The sequence below is a fragment of the Camelus dromedarius genome, chromosome 1 (genome assembly GCF_036321535.1).
Source record: "Camelus dromedarius isolate mCamDro1 chromosome 1, mCamDro1.pat, whole genome shotgun sequence".
NCBI classification, from domain to species: domain Eukaryota; kingdom Metazoa; phylum Chordata; class Mammalia; order Artiodactyla; family Camelidae; genus Camelus; species Camelus dromedarius.
In genome coordinates this window covers 15,076,386-15,093,863 of record NC_087436.1, presented here as the reverse complement: position 1 = coordinate 15,093,863, position 17,478 = coordinate 15,076,386, and positions in this window count along the sequence as shown.

Below are 17,478 nucleotides of genomic sequence, written 5' to 3'. Positions count from 1 at the left end.
CTTTTCTCCACACCCAGGAGAACTCTTTCTTAAAAGCAGGGCAAAAACCAGCTACCATCATTAGTGTGCTGGTTACAGTGAAGCTGCTTCTTTCCTCCCCTACCTTCTAGTCTCTTTTTCAAAGAGATAGCCATTTAAGCACCAGAAAGAGCAGTTCAGTTTCTAGGTTGCATGCTTCTCTTAGTGAAATGATTTAAAGCCATGTGTAAATAGCACATACATTTATTATGACTTGGGTCCAAATTGAGGGTGTGTCTATATACGCACATGTGCAATCTCCTCTCTGCAGCAAACCGTGAAAAACACTGCAGCCTCATAAAAAACAAAGCTACTTTCTTCCCAACTCCTGACAGCTCAAATGGCCTTGAAATAAATGGGCAAGATTCACTCCACGCACCTGTGCAGTGGAGTTTTTCTGAATCAGACAAATCTTGAGTCTCTCAGGAAACGTCAGCCCAGAGAGTGATGCTCGCACTCCTGGTATTTCGAAGCCTGACTGCTTCCTGGTGATTTACCCAGGCAGCTCTCTGGGCACAAGTGTGTGGAATCTCTATTTATTCACTCCGGAGAAACACACAAACAAAAGTTAGCCCTGAGACCAAGTTCATCAAAAAGTTTTTAATAGAGCACTTGAAGGACCCGAGGCGAGCCCTTGGAGCTGTAACCAGGTGACACAAATCATTTTCAGCCTCGTTAGCGAATACAGAGGATGCTGCGGCAGGAGATTACTTCCTGTGTAATTCAGCTGCATGTCACCACCCCAGCATTTAGTCATCTTGGGGCTTGGAATCCCATCTGTAAGGCCAGTTGTTAGAACTGGTGGGACAAGACGGCTTCCTTTCCTTATTTATGAGAAGAGAGAGAGAGAAAAAAAGTCAAGAGAGCCCTGTGGTTATAGCTGGGGATTAAGAAAAATCAAATACTCCTCTAGGCTTTTAGTATTTGAAAGAGGCCACATGGCTGATGTGGGAGGGCCTATTGCTTTCACGTTCATGAAGGAAAGGCATTTTGGGTGTGTGTGTATGTGTGTGTGTGTGTGTGTTTCTTTGTGTGTGTATTCCAGGTCTTGAAGCTAATCTCTAAGTGTGAAGGGAGAGCTTGGGAAGCATCAATTCCATTGGCCAACCAGGCAGTGCTGTACTTTCTAGTCCATAGCATGCCTTGTGGGAATTAGAAAAGGCACACCACACTCAAGACTTCTTACTTCCAACTGCTGGACAATTGTCATAATATGCTGAATATTTTCAAACAGGACACTTTATGGCCACCTGTCAGAAAACTCATGATACAAATGTAAATCTACAGTGTCTTCAAAGTGAAGGTCACCTCTTTGGATGTGCTGCTCTTTCATGTCACATGACCTAAACAATTGTACATGTTGGCACCGCCATCCATGCAACATGTAGCAAACTACTGGGGAAAACTGACTTGCTAGGTGGAATAAACACTCATTCAGAACCAGCTTGTAACATACCCTAAAATAATTTCCTTGTGATGTAAATAGCCAAATTTAAAAAATAGCAATACAAATTAGATGATATATTTGCATAGAAAGGGATTTTAAAACATAAAGATAATTTTTAAAATTACTGAAGAAGATAGATGTGTCTCCTAAAAGTCTAAAACATCAGTAAGTATGTCAAAAAAAGCACTGTATGTCAAGTTTAAAACACAACTGAGAAAAAAAATGTCTTTCACAAATATGGTAAAATAATTAATATTCTTAATAAGCTGATAACACTTTGATTAGGGGAAAAAAAGACCTCAAAACAATAGGAACACTATTGTGAATTATTGACAGAAGAGGCAATCAATTAGCTAATAAAATGTTTAGCCTTATTAGAGGTCAATAAAATAATTAAAATGCCCACTAAATACTCTTTTATCAAATTAAAAAATATTTAAAATGGCTCAACTTAATGCTAGTATAGCGTTAGAGTGTTAATGTGTACAACACTTCTGCAAAGCTATATGGTATTTTGTATTAAGAATCTTTCAACCAACAATGCAATTCCTAGCATTCCACAATCAGATCATCAGAAATATGGAAATATAACAGTAGGACAAAGGTTAAATAAATTATGATAAATTCATAGAAGTATGAATTTTGTAACTCTCAGAAGTGAAACTTAGGGAAAAATTTATGTCATGGGGAAGCGCCCCTAAAAATATCAACTGAAAAAATAGGACGAACAACTGTGTGTCTTGGGGATTCTCAAAGTTGAGATTGGTGGATGGGCTTCAAAGGATCTGAAACTTTTGGTGTATATGTATTTCTTTCTGAGATAAGTTTCTTTGGTTTATACCTGGTACTCCAAGACATCCAAGATCCAAAGGAGACAAGAAGTCCTAGGAGAGTGAAACTGAGCCCAAACCACCGACTCCTGGCACGAACACTCCTCCCATCCCCTCACGCTGCCCTGACCTATAATGTGCCAAGAACTGTACCAGCAGCTATCAGATCCAACGACAGGTGAGAGCTGATATGGTTCATATTCTCAGGCAACTCAGTTCAGCTGAAAATGTGGATGTTAAAATAATCCTACAGATCCACGCATGACGATAAAATGGACAAGCGCTTTGAAGCAGAATTTCGAGGTGCAAGGGCACTTCTCACATGGGATGATGAATGTGTGTCTAGTGTTTAGAATAGCACCTGGCAACAACAGTGAGGGCACAACGGATGTCTCACAGGGCAGGGATTTCACAAATGACCATCCTCTGCAAGACGGGGGGCTGGGATAACAGCTTTTTTGTGGAACTGATTTTAATATCTGATTCTGAGACCCAGCTTGCCCACCTAGCCAACAATGTCAAACAAACACATACAGGTTAATCAGTCCAATCTGGTGACTTCCAATGCCAAACTCTTCAAGACTCATGGCCTGGGGGAAGCTATGGAGGTGCAGTCACCTCCCTGCCTGTGATGGGTCCCCTCCGGGTCCCCCACTTGCCTCTTCGGGCAGCCTATAGAGACTGAATGTCAACTCCTTCCCCCTACTAATATTTAGATCTCTTTCTAGAGCCTGAAAGACTTATTTATGCCCTCCACACTGCTTTCGAGGTGGGACTTGTCATGTCCAAGTGCAGCCTCGGCCACCTCTCTGGCTGGTCCCACACCCGGGGTGTGGGGTGGGCCTGCAATGCTTCCCTGCCCAAGGCATAACCAGGACAGGGCCCACCAGGCTATCTTCTCTCAGATGCTCAGCTGGCCTCATGGGTGTGCGACCCCAGCAGTCCCAAGGGCTCCATGCTCAGGAGGGCCCATACTTGGTCTAATGCACTGCTATCACTGTCTTGAAATTCTTAATCGTTTGATCTTCAACCTGTGTTTTGTCAGTAAAGTAATGTGTGCCCATGTGCAGAGGGGAGATGCGATTTCTTCCTGCCCTGTTCGCAGACATTGTTCACCATCCCCGGTGAGCACAATGTTCAGGTGGATGGATCAGGATGAGCGGGAGCTGAGAGTGGAACCATTGTCAACATCAAGTCTGTTAAGAACAAAGAGCTTCATTTGGAGTCTTAAAAAATTGCAGTTTGAGAGACATGGATTTGGGTAAAACTGAGAGTGTTCCAGGGAAGACAACAAGTCAGGGGCTTAAAAAGACAAAAACCCACAATGTTAAAGTTGCCTGGTGAGAACTGATTGACTCTGACACAAGTCAGGGAATATCTGTCTTTAAGGAATCACGAGTTGTTGTAAGGTGGGGACCTGATAAGTACATGGAGTTTCACCAATTATTTTAGGGTAAGTATCCTGGCAGATGTTCTGGATGTCCTGGTTAGGACAATAAGTGGTCAAAAGGTCAGATTCCAACTGGCCTGTGAGGTGCCTAAGTCCCATTTCCTCAATGGCCTCCCGGGTCTGTTTTAGAGAGCTCTCTTAGCAAGACTGACTCCATTTTGATCTTCCTTTCACAAGCGAGACTCAAGCAGGCACAAGGTAAGCGTGCTGCCTCTGTGATTAAGTGGGGGCTCTGGCATCCCTGAGAAGCCACGTGTTCCACTGGAACCAGACCTTGACATTGCAGGTAGAAAGACGGCAATGGCCTTCTAAAATCAAAGATGACCAAGGAAGACCATCGCATTCTTTCTTGCTCATGTTACTTCCCTGTGTTGACCCACCACTTGGTTGAAAATGAGGACATAGAAGGAGAGGGGAAGAGAACAGCCCATGGTTTCACCTGCCTTCGATCCTTCCTCACCCATCAGAAGCCAAAGGTAGAGGGGGTTGGGAGAGGGTGCTTATCAAGAAGAGAAATAAAACCAGTTGAGTTAGTTTGGTGCAGTGTTTCTGCTGCTCTGGAAAGAGTGAGATACACACGCATGTGCAAGCTATGATATCCAAATTGTGTCATTTCGATGATTCCGCATACAAGTGCTTTAAATTTGCATTAAAACCCGGTATTACACAAGATCAAGCAGCATGGTAAAATTCAGGAAAAGAATTTAAAATTGTAATTTCTCTTTACTTAGAACAGTAAATATCAAATAAATAATGCCATGACAAGCTGAGAGAGAGGCAGCAGAAGAAAAGTAAAAGCTATTTTTCCCCCTGTCCTTTTCAAATAAGGAGCCTACGTTTTCGTTTTGCCCTAAGCCTCACAAATTATATAGCTGGTCTTCCTGATCCTCCAGACTTGTGGGGGCAGGATTCTCCTAATTCCTTCCCTACTTTTCCTGCCCGTGGGCAGAATGGGAAGAGATGGCGGTGGGGGACAAAAGTGTCACCCTGCTTTCTTTACTGTCTTTTTTTTCCCCAAAACTCAAATCTCTTCCCTAAAACTCAAGTTTTCCCAGCCCTTGTTTCTAGCTTGTCCAGGGGAAAGATGGGAAGACCCAGCCTCAGTTGTCTCTTTACACTTCTGGGAAAATTGCTATTGCCTCTGGCTGGGAGCAGTGTCTTCTGAACTTGGTAATTAAGAGTCTGGGTCTCTGCTTTCAGGGCTGGCTTGTCTTAAGAGCTACTTGTTACATTTTCCACTTAAGCTGGAGATTTGGGGAGAGAGGGCTGGCCATGGGGCAAGAAGAATCCGGCAGGGAGGAAGGGACACAGTTCACTGTGTTTCAGCCTCTCTTCTGCTGTGGACATGGAAACTTCATTAGCACGTACTGCACAGGGCCTGGCTCCCTTCCGGGTGGACTGCCGTGTAAGGCAGGCAGGGAGCATCTCGGGCGCCAGGAAGGAAGTCGGGAGGATCATTGCTCAGGGACAGAGACAGAAATCCCCCCAGCAGGGCTCTGCAAAGCTCCATCCTCCAAAAAAACATCAGTTTCAGGATCCTTCCTGGGAATTATTCCTTTCCAATGCACTTTTCAATTTCAGGCAATCGGCATATCTTTTATTCATTAAAAAGCTGAAATATCCTTGTGCGAGGGAGGCCCCAGAGGACAGCCGTGCTCCGGGTGGATGATGGATTTCTTTGCAATGCAGTTTAATCAGCAAGGCATCTCATGTATTTATGGTCAGGAGAGTTTTTCCTTGGGTGGGGAGTGAGGGCTGAGAGCTTTTGACTTGGGGCGCTGCAGAATCCAGGCTCAGGCCCAGGCCTCACAGAGGCTGCGGCCCTCTGCTTGTGAGCGGGAGCCCGAGGGCTAAGCCATTACCCCCTGTGACTGTCCCCAAGAGGCCAGCCAAGCGAGAGGGTCATTCCCCAGTTTCCCCTCTCAGGCCCAGAGAGCAGCGCCCACAGGTCACCATATAAGGGTTGAATTGTTCTCCGAGTGTAAAAAAGCCAGCTCTACACCAGCAGTTGGGAACCTTTCTGTGAGGAGGGTCTCTTTTTCTTTTGCTAGAATCTGAGACTCCGGAGGGGAGTGAAGGGAGAGAACCCCCTCCTGGGTCAGGTAGGGGGCGTAAGGAGCCTTGTATCTGAGGCACTTCTGCTGGGGAGTCCTGGCTGACCAAGGCCACAGCCCCATCTGTGACCAACATAAAGCTTCCTGAGGCCCCCTGTGTAGAGGGCAGAGAGCGGGTGGGATTGCAGATATCCTTGAAAAAGGAAAATTCAAGCTTGGGATGGAAGAGCAGATACTGAGGGCGGACATCCTTCTATCAGGGGTTGGCCGAGATGGCGCCTGGGCGTCCCCAGGCCAGGGAAGGCTGTCTGGGCTCTGGAGGAGAGCTCCGCTGTCGGCTGCCTCTTCCCTCCTCTTATTTCCCTTCCTCGCTCCGTTTCAGTCTACTAGTACTTTTGTGGGTCTGTTTCTTCTCCTGCCCAGGCTTTGCCACCCCTGGAGAGGCACTCAAAGGAGGCTCTCAGCAGGTGAGAAGAAGGCAAGAGATGAGGGAGGAGGTGGGATGGCAGGTGAGCAGGAGCAGACGCATGGGGTCAGGGTCTTTCGTGGGAGGGATCCCATCTCTGCCAGAGGTACAAAGACTCAACATCATTGTCAACATCTCCTTTCCCTCTGAAGCTTTTTGATTTTGTTGAAAACAAACAAATGAACAGACTCCCAGGGAGGAAAATCATGTCACCTTCCCTAGCTGTTTAGTTTTGCCGACCCCTTGCAGGGCTTTCTTCTTCCCACTCTCTACTTGTCTTCTCTAAAGTGTAGATGAGAAGGCAGGGCTGGGACAGTGGATGTGTCGGTCAGCGTAGTAGCCCAGGAGTATAAAGAAAGAACACGTGATGTTTGATGGAGTATATCTCTGAAAAGAGTGAAAAAAAATAAAACAAAACAAAAAACAAATCGAGGTGATCATAATCATTGCTATTGATTTCAAATCCAACATATTTCAGGGATATTCTACATGTTGTCTCACTGAGAGTCATTCTCTCCATGACTTTATCACCCCTGCAATGGAGAGGGACCCACTGACTAGGGGTCAAGAGGAAGTCAGCAGGTCCCTACGTAGTGAAAGAGAAGGAGAGACCAAAAAGAAATGTGGGGAGACAAGCTATGTGGTACCGGAAGGGGAACACATGCCATCCACAGCACCCTGCTCCTTTCTGTGCCTGTGACAAGCACGTGAGCCCATCGCCACATTCAAGATGGAACTTGAATTTTCTTCCCCAGGCAACACTCCAGGCAGCTGTTACCAGTTGGTAAGAGTGGGCACTCAGTTCAAAATTTATTTGCTGTTCTTAGTGCTGTAAGAAAATCAGACAGAAGTTTTACAAGGGGAATAGTCATGAGATGACTGGTGTGGTAGAGGGCCTGTTTGGTTTTTTTTAATTGAAGTATTGTTGATTCATAATGTGGTGTTAATTTCTGGTGTACAGCATAATGATTCAGTTATACATGTATACATATATTCTTTTTCATTATAGGTTATTAGAAGATATTGAATATAGTCTTCTGTGTTATACAGTAGGACCTTGTTGTTTATGTATTTTATATATAATAGTTTGTACCCTATGACCCAGCAGTCTCACTCCTGGGCATATAACTGGAGAAAATGCTAATTTGAAAAGACACATGCACCCCATTGTTCATAGCAGCACAATTTACAACAGCCAAGACATGGAAGCAACCTAAATGCCCATTGACAGATGATTGGATAAAGAAGATGTGGTATATTTATATAGTGGAGTACTACTCAGCCATAAAAAAGAGTGCCTATTTTGAAACACAGAGGGTTTGTCTCTAAGGACCCTGTTGGCACCTGTGATGAGGGTGATGTCTGTCATGGCAGTGGCAGGACACACATTGTGAAGAGTTAGGACTGTGATGGAAGGAGATGTAGCAGCTGAGGGTGTAGATCATCTGTTCCTAGAGTTTGGCACTGAAAGGCTCAAAAGTTGCTCTGCCAGGGAGCAGAGGTCCAGTGAGTGGGAGGAGCTGGATGAACATAATGAAAGTGTGACAATGCTTAGAAAAGTAGGAAGTGCCTTACAGACTGAACAAAAGAATGTAAAAACAGGAAAATACTTAACTGTCATCTTTGCCTAATTAAACGTAATAGGCAGATTAATGATAGTCTCCAAATGTCATACACATCAGGTAACTGGCTTCCTCTGGACTGACTGGATCACTGATGTGGGACACATGTTCCAAAGTCCTGTTCCTTATTGTCCCAATTGTCACTTTTGTATTTTAAGAAGAGATCTTGCTATATTCAATAACTTGTTGTAACCTGTAATGGAAAAGAATCTGAAAAAAAAGGATATATATATATATATATCTCTGAATCATTTTGCTGTACACCTGAAACTAACACAACGTTGCAAATCAACAATATTTCAATTAAAAAAAAGAATAAAGCTATTTGGATAAGGGAGGAAAAAAAGAAGAGATCTGACTGTGAGTAATGGGAAGGCGTGGGCTTGCTGAGTAACTACACTTTCATCACTGCTTCTCTCTACCTGCCCGAGACTTCCCACAGACTGCCTCTGCAGAGCTCGGCTCCTGTAAGATCCCCAAACTGCTACAACCACCTCCTCACTGTGTACCATCCCGCTGGTGAGTAACCAGTGGCCTGCCACCCACCTGAGGCACTTTGTCAGGAACACCATCCTACAAGCTACCTCTACTAAATGCTCACCAAACTAACAACTTTCATCTGAAATTCCCTTAAGGAGGGCACATTACAAACCAGGCCTTTATTACTCTCTTGGAACTGCCCATACTCCAGTGAAAGAAAAATACTGCCAACCATATTAGTAAACAAAGGATGCTGTCGCCATCAAGTCATCAGCGGCTATCGCCCCCTGCCCCCGCCCTGACAGTGAGCGGAGGGAACTCAGGATGAAGATAAGCAGGCAGCCCGGCCTCTGCTGCTACCCCCGACGGTGCCCCTGAGGGAACTCAGGATGGGAAAGCACCGGACACCGGCCCTAGAGAGCCAGGTGCATATCAAAGGAATGATTTCAATAAGCCCAGACCTTTGCACCTTCCCATATATAGAAAAGTGCTAAATTCGTTGATTTGGGGTATCTGGTTTTCTTTAATTAACTGTAATCTTTTGATTTTCCAACTACCTGGTCTTTGTGGCAAAACTATATATCCTGGCTCCTTGCCTGCCTCTTTGGAGAAGTGGCTTAGAGCGACCTGAGAGGCTGCCTCCCAGGCTTGAGCCCTCAGTAAGTCCACCAAATAAAACATAACTCTCAACTTTCAGGTTGTGCATGTCTTAGTCAACAACCCTGAGTGGCTGTCTCTGGAGCCACATCCCTCTACCTGTGCATGACAGATGCTTTGTAGCTGGGGCCAGCTTCAGCATCAGTTGGCCACAAACAGGTGAGGGGAGAACCAGCGTTAAAGGTCCAGTCAACGTGGGTGATGTTTTCCTTGTGTCTTATCTTCCAGGATCTACATCGACATTTTTCCTGCCCGGATTCTGTGTTGAATAATAAAAGCTACAACTTATTGAATAATGACTTTCAGCAGAGTACTTGACACATGTTATTTCTGGTCCTTATAACAGTCTGGCAGGGTAGGTACTTGGTGGGGACACGCAAAGATGCTGCCCACCTGTGGGAGTGCAGTTGGCAGACAGCCCCCACCTGCCAGCTCTTCCGGGTCTTCCTGCCCCTAGTGACGAACAGAGTGAGTGTGTAATGCCGGCCACTTCAGCCCAACGTGGGCCATCTATCAGGTCTGTCCGATCCTGCCCCTCCCTTCCTTTCACAGGTGCTGATCCCTAATAAACACCTTGCACCCCAAACTCCATCTCAGAATTTGCTTCTAAGCCTCAGTTTTCCTAGTCTATAACAAGCCAACAACACCTCCTCTTAGTTATTAATATTATGCTAAAGATTAAATGAGATCATGCAAGTTAGAGCACGTTATACAATGGCTGGCATCAGGAACATGTTCCATAAATGCTGGCTGGTCCGTCGTAGCCCGAAGGCGCACGGCTAGAAAGTTTCGGACCCAGGTTTCCAACTCGTCTGCCTCACCCTGGAGCAGACTACAAAGCAGGTTCAGAACTCTCTCATGAGACTTCTCTTTTGCTGCTTTGTTTCATGGATATTTACCTATTTTCATATCTCTGCCTTCCAGACACTGAAGACCTGGGAACAGGAATGATGCTGTATCCACCCTCAATGCTCGAGGCGCAGCAGGCACCTTACACATGGGGAGATGCTTGGTTGCAGTTTAATGATTGAATGACTGATGACATCTCCAATGATTTTAAACTTCCTGTGGGGCCTGAAGAAAAATTCAGATTACTTAAAATGCCCAGGTTTTACTTGGTTTCTGGGTTTCTTCATCTTCTCTGCCTGTTGATGGGATTCCCTAAGCAAATAACCCTAAATAGCTGCCTCCCTGAACAGGTCAGGAAGGTAACCACATTGGACCAAGCTGCAGGGGCTTGCGTGAGAGGCTCGAGCTAGGAACACACAGATGCGCTGCTGCCCACACAGCTCAGCCCCCTTGGGGTTTTGGTTGTGCAGAGGGCACTGGGCTGGCCCTCCCACTGCCCTTGGCCTGGGCTGCTTGCTCTGTGGTGAGGGGTGTGCAGGAAGCTCCCCTATCTCGCACCTTCCTCCTAGCAAAAGAGTCTTCCTGATGGGTTTTCTCCCCCACTTTTAGGAGCCAAGTAGATGGATGTAAGACTGGGAGGATTCCTCCAAATTCTGAAAAGTGGGATTGTAATAGTTTCTAAGGACAGACTCTGGCAGAATAATCTTAGGAGAAGGTCACACTAACACATCATGAGACAAGTTGGCTTTGGTGAGGCAATCTCTTCTTGATCTTTCTGATCTTCTCAAGACCCTTCCTTTCCACAAGAGATGGGAACTCACTATCAGGTAGCTGTAGTCCCAGTTTTGAGAAACTGTATTTTTCCTTTTGTCTGCCTCTATTCCCCTTCACGTCTGAGGGAGAGTTTAAACAGGTGAAGGGTTTAATGTCCTAGTCACTTTCAGCAGAAACAAATCTTTAAAAAGGAACCCAAAGTGGCCGATGCTTAACCTGAAGGTTTTAAGGGTGAAATTTTAGACCCCATGACACATGACACCTTCCCACCCCTGCAATTGCCTGTGCTGTCTTCAAGTCAGGTCCTGCTCACTATTTCTGCACCAGACAATCCAGCAAATACTGTGCATGTGTGAGATGCTACATATTTAGGTAAAGGTATTATTATAATCTAAGCTCTTTAGGGCCAGAGGATGTCACATGATTTGATGATGTAGTTACAGGAAGCAGAGTAGGAGAAATTAAGGCATATATGACTAAGAAATAGGGAAATCATTTTATTTTTAGATGAGAATTAAAGTAAGATGGAACTAATGAGGCAGAAAGCAGTTTGGATTTAAGTTAGAATGCCTCCTTGGGGAGATAGTAGGGTAAGATATACATGCTGCATGGCTTTGGATCCATTGCCTTTCTTTTCATTAAAAAAAATCCCCACCAATTATAAAATAATATTGCTTAGTATAGAAATTTAATCAATATAATTATAATTATAGAGATGAAAATTAAAAGCCATCCAAAAAAGTTCTACTCCTTAGATTCAGTCAGTCTTGACATTTTGAGATGTTCTTTAATGGCCTTTATAAATTATATACATATATGTTAAATTTTTTGAGAAATGGTTTGGTTTAAGAGGATGTCCATGGAGTTTGTAAATGATAGTAAATGTCACATGTACTGCCTTTGGATTTCCAGGCCTGTTCTAACAACGTGACATGGATTTATCCCTCCAGCCATGGCCAGTATTAAGGATGATAGCACTACTTTGTGCTGGTTGTGTGGTGGTTGTATTTAGCATATTTACTGAAATCTCTACTAATTCTAATAGTTCATGGACTTTCTTGTATTTTCTATATCATAAAAATGTATTATCTGTGAATAATGATAATGTTGTTTCTTCCTTTTTAATCCATTTATCTCTGATTTCCTTTTTCTTATCGCTGTTGGAAAAGACCTCTTGTAGAACAATGCTGAGTAGAAGCTGGGATGAAGCACAAGGTGTCATGTAAAGCTGTAATGCTTTAAAAGTATAAAATTAAAGTGTCACTCATAATAGAACTATTCACAAACTACAAATGGAAAATACCTTCTTTGATGAAAAGCATCTACCAAAAACCTACTAAGAATATTCTGCTTTTGAAACATGGTGCTCATGTCCAGGAGGATAAATGCTTGTCATATTATTGGAGAGGGCCTCCCTAGAAATCAAAAGGTAACAGACATGAATGTTGTTCACATATTACAATGGACATTTTTCTAAATCAAAGCCTTTGTGTAAAAAACTAACATATGTTTATATAATTTCTAAAGGCCATTAGGGAATATGCTAAATATCAAGAATTGTTGACCTAAGATAATGGGATTTATATTTATGAAAGACAAGCACGTTTTAAAGCAAAAAATTTTGTAGAGATAAAGATAAACGTTACATAGTTTTGGAAAACATTTACTAGGAAGATAAAGCATATTAAAAAAAATCTGATAATCTCTGTCTTATTTAATGAGTAAATAGGCCTGTATTTATTTTGAATATTTCTGTAGTTAGAAGTAAAAGTACTATTTCTATTTTGTCAGGGTTATTCTTGAACGTTTAGCCTGTAGACTTGATTTAAGAAAGTTAACATTAGATCAATATGTCTATTCTCCTCAGAACAATAGAAAGACTGTTGGGTGCTTTAACTTTGGGGACTGTCATCTGTCATCCATGTCATTTAATATTTTGGGTTGGTTTTGTTTTTAAACTTCCTAAAATTAGTCATTTTTATTACATATAATATTTTTGTTTTTCTAAAGTTTCTGCAGATGATGCTTATTTAGATTTTCCCTGGAATTTACCAATTTATTTGGTCAAAATGTTTTGTATGTTTCACTCTATTTTCTAAGTTCAGTTTATTTTTAAATAAATAATGTCCTTCAGGAGTCTTTCACCAAAGGCCTGTGAGGGATAAACTCTCTTCATCTATTTTGCTTTGTTTTGCCCTCTCTCTGAGTAATAGTTTCTCTAGATATATGATTCCTGTTGACAATTATATTTCCTGAATACTTTGAAGATATCATTTTACTGTATTTGGTTTCCACTTTTGCTGATGAGATATCAGTCTATTTGTTGTTCCTTTTTAGATATGTCTTTCCAATCCTTTAAATTCTTAAAATTTCTGCATTCATCTTCATCTCTTTATTTTTTGTGCTTCATTCTAAGTAACTTCCTTATATCTGTTTTCCAGTTTACTAATTCTTTCTTTAGCTGATTCTAATCTCCTTTTTTGGGTTCTAACTTTCAATGACTATATTTTTGATATTAGAGTATCTAATTCTTTTAGTGTGTAGATATTCTTTATCTGATAATTTAAAACATTTACCTTATAATTTCTTTAACATTGTTCTATTTTTTTTTCAAATTGGGGTATGAATTTTTCTATTTATTGCATCTTCTTTGACTTCTTTGATTGTGTACACATCTTCACTGGTTTTTGTTTGTTATTGTGGTAATCTGTGACAGTGTCCTTATAGACTGAATTTTATATGTGATATTTTTCCCAAGTTTCACCAATCTGAGACTAATTTTTCATTAGTTTTTCAGTTTGGGATTACTACCCTATGACTAAAATACATTTGGACATTACATCTCTGTGTGTAAGAGCCTCAGGAAGTTCTTGGATGCTCCCCACTACCCACCATGGGAAGAAACAAGTTTCATTGGTGCTTTTCTGGACCAGTGGGTTCAATTCCCACCATTCAAGGAGGGAGATTCTGGTTTCATGGAGAGATTTCAGTTCTAACCCCCTGACCTTATATTCTCAGTGCTCTTATCTTCTGTCCCAACATGGGTATAGAGGTCGTAGCTCTTAGCTGTCAGGATGTGTATCTGGATCTGGTATTCTCTTGAACTTCCCTGGTATAATTTCAAGCAATCACACTTCTGGCTTTCAATTTCTGTTTTACTTATGTCACCTGTTCCATTTGTCCTTTCCTTCCTCTCTCCTTCACTACTTTTCTCTTTTCCTTTCCTTTTAATTTCTCAGCTATGTATTTAAATTCATTTTTAAGATTTAATTTAGCATTTCCATTTTTTTGGTAGTGAAAAGAGGTTCAGCTTACTCTTTTGTCAGAAATGTATACCCATACTCAATTCTGCTTGCTGTTTTTTTAAAGCTAATATTAAAAGCAAAGACTTTTTTCATTTTATCACATTCTTTGTAAACATAATTTTAATTGCAGTATGTTTAATTTTATGAATGTGCTATAATTTATTCAATTATTCCCTTAACTGAACCCTTATATTTCTTCACATTTTAAAATTATTTATTAATAATGCTGGAGTTGACCTTGAGTATACATTTTTCCCCATATTTTGGGCTATTTTAATGCATTTATTTATTACCTTGTTTCTTCCATAAAGAAATTGGGTAGATAAACATTTATATACAATACAAAAATTGAGTTAGGCAGAAGGGAAATTATGGATAGGAAAACAACGAAACAAAGTATAGGGTTAGCACGTAGCAGTTAATTCTACTTTTTTGTCGAATTAAGCAAAAACTTAAGGTGCCTAGAGGTGTAAGGAGAGAGAGACACATGGTTAAATTTGTGTTTCACATTGTTCATGAACTAAAATCAAATGAGTTGTTCAGGAGAAGTACATGTTTTCCCTAACATTATTATGAATGGTGTGAAGAGACCCATAGCATAGTGCTGGCATGCAATTCAGTAACTGGTTCTAAGAGGGAGCAAAACAACACATTTCATATATATAGCTTCCCAGAAGCCTCGTTTCACCCATGCATAACATTTCATTTATTTGTGTTCTCTCTCTTGTCTTCTTGGTGAACCTGGCCAGAGGTTTGTCAATTTTGTTTACTCTTTCAAAAAATCAGCTCTTGGTTTGATTGAGTTTTTTCTATTTTTTTTATCTCTATTTTATTTGTTTCCTCCCTGATCTTTATTATTTCCTTCTTTCCGCTGACTTTAGGTTTTGTTTGCTCTTCTTTTTCTAATTCTTTTAGGTGTTAGGTTAAGTTGTTTACTTGAGATTGTTCTTGTTTTTTGAGAAAGGCCTGTATCGCTATGAACTTCCATCTTAGGACTGCTTTTGCTGCATCCCATAGATTTTGTGTGGATAACATTTCATTTAGATTATCTACCACAAGGGTCTTACTCCGGAGACTGAAACTTTCGAACTTACCTGCCAAATTGGTGTGTTGCATTTTGGCGCATAGAGGTTTGCAGTTGTTGCTGTTAATCTTGTCTTTCTGAGAGCACTGATTTCCTGTAGGCAACCACTCCACCTTCAGCTCCAAGAGGGGCTTCGGAGAGCAAGTGGCCCCCCACGGAGAGTGGGCAAGGTGTGAGACCTGAGTTGGCCCAGTCATAACAAGGAAGAGCTTATTTCATCCTTCTCTCTTTCCAGATCTGAACAGGAAGCCTGCAAGCTCCGGGTGCCACTGGAAGTTATCTGCCCCCACAAGCCTGTGTTAGGAAGAGCCTGATGCTGAGATGACAGAACAGAGTAACAGAGAGAGCAGGGCTGTTGATGACATCATCCACTGATGAGTGCACTGCCTGGAATCTGCTCACGTCTAGATTTCAGCTATTTTCAGATGCTTCCTTCTCGTTGAAGGTCGTTTGAGTTACGGTTTTGTTTCTTATATCAGAAAGCATCCTAACTGATGAGAGTTACTTAACAGTCATCAAGGAATCTATGACCAAAAAGATGTAAAAATCATGGAGCTATAGAAACTCATGATAATCATAAGAAACGTCACATATGTAAGTTTGCTGAGTGCTCCCCACTCTTTTTAGCACTCCATATGCATTCATTTATATTACCTTCGCAAGAACTCAGTGAAATTGGTATCATCATTATCATTATCCCCATTTTACAGAAATGGAAACTGAATCCTAAGAATTAAGGAACTTGGCTAAGGTCACGCAGCCCGGTTCCAGAGGCTAAATGTATGACCACCATACTGTACTGCCTCTCAGTAAAGTGCGAGTACCTCCTACACAAATAGCACCCTCCCAGCCGGGGGTTTGTGTAAAGGGTGAACAACACAGAGCCACGATTTTAATCCTTGGTGAGAGTCTGGAGGACAGCTATTCTGTGATGCCAGGTGTTGGCCGATGTACAACTGTGATAGTCAGTGAGGCAGGGAGGAGATCTTAATGGTTAAGAAGAGGGATTGGCATTCAGATAACCTGGGCTGAATCCTGGCTTTGCCACTTACTAGCTTTGTGATCTGATCTGTAGGAGCCTCCTTTTCCTCACCTAGAAAATGAAGGACGTGATATGTAGCTTGCAAAGTTTTGTAAGGATTAACTAAGACGGTGTACAAAGGGTAACGTCTTCTTATTGAAAGACCACAACCTAGGATGGATGGCCTCTGGCCTCTATATGAAGGTGTGGTGGGGAAGACACAGTGCAGCATTTGGAGAAAAGATTAAAAAGCAGGGGCTCTATTTATATAAGGTACCTAAAATAGGCAAATTCATAGAGACAAAGTAGAATCGAGATTACCAGGGGCTAGGGGGAGGGGAAATAGGGAGTTATTATTTAACAGATAAAGAGTTTCTGTTTGAGAGGATAAAAAAATTCTGGAAATAGATAGTGGTGCTGTTACACAGCCTTGTGAAGGTACTTAAGGCCACTGAATTGTACACTTAAAGATGGTGAAACTGGTAAATTTTATGTCATGTATATTTTACCACAATAAAAAAAAGTAGGAAAAAAAGCAGGAAGAGGAAGGGTAGAGCTCAGTGACAGAGCACATGATTAGCATGTACAAGGTCCTGGGTTCAATCCCCACTACCTTCATCAAATAAACAAACAAATAAATAAACAAACCTAATTACACCCCCCCCCCCAAAAAAAAGCAAAAAGCAGGAGCTTGTGATGGTTACTTGTTAAGGGACTGCAGGGATGGTGATAATGATGGTTTATGAACAATGTGAGCAGAAAGTCTGGTATGAAAATTGAAAAGCCATAAAAATAATGAGATTTTATTTTTAGAGCACTTTTAATACATATTATCTATTTGATCATAATTGTTAGTTGCATAATAGAAAAGTCAAAGGAATGATAAGCTAGAAAGGATATCAAAAGGTTATTTTTTTTGTTGCCTTGCCTTTTGGAAAAAGTGTACCTGGACCCATGCTGTGGGCTTGTTCTGTGGTGGAAGGGTTGTGACCTGCGTGTAAATTATCAGAAGGCACAGAGTTCACAGTGTCCCTGTATTAATCGAGCTAAAGCTTCCTCAGAGGCCCCACTCACTTTCCCCGTATCTTTACTGTGCATGTAGTTAAGTTTCAGGCTTAAAACTAAAAAGCTACTGAATAAAAAAAAAATTTAAAAATCACAGGCCCCCCTGTGACTAAAAGAAGTAAAAGAAAAAAAAAAAAAAAACCCTTAGCTCTAAACTTTTTAAGGAAAGTGCATCTTTATAATAACAATAAAACCCTCCCAATCAAGCCTTTAAGAGGCAGCCTGCATCCCTATCTTTGCCTGGGGCCCATAACTATCCTTATCTAATCTTTCTCTGACAGATAAAGAGCTGCTATATCCATTCTTATGGCTCAATTTTAAACTTTATTCAGAGCAGTGCGGAGAGGGAGCCCTGG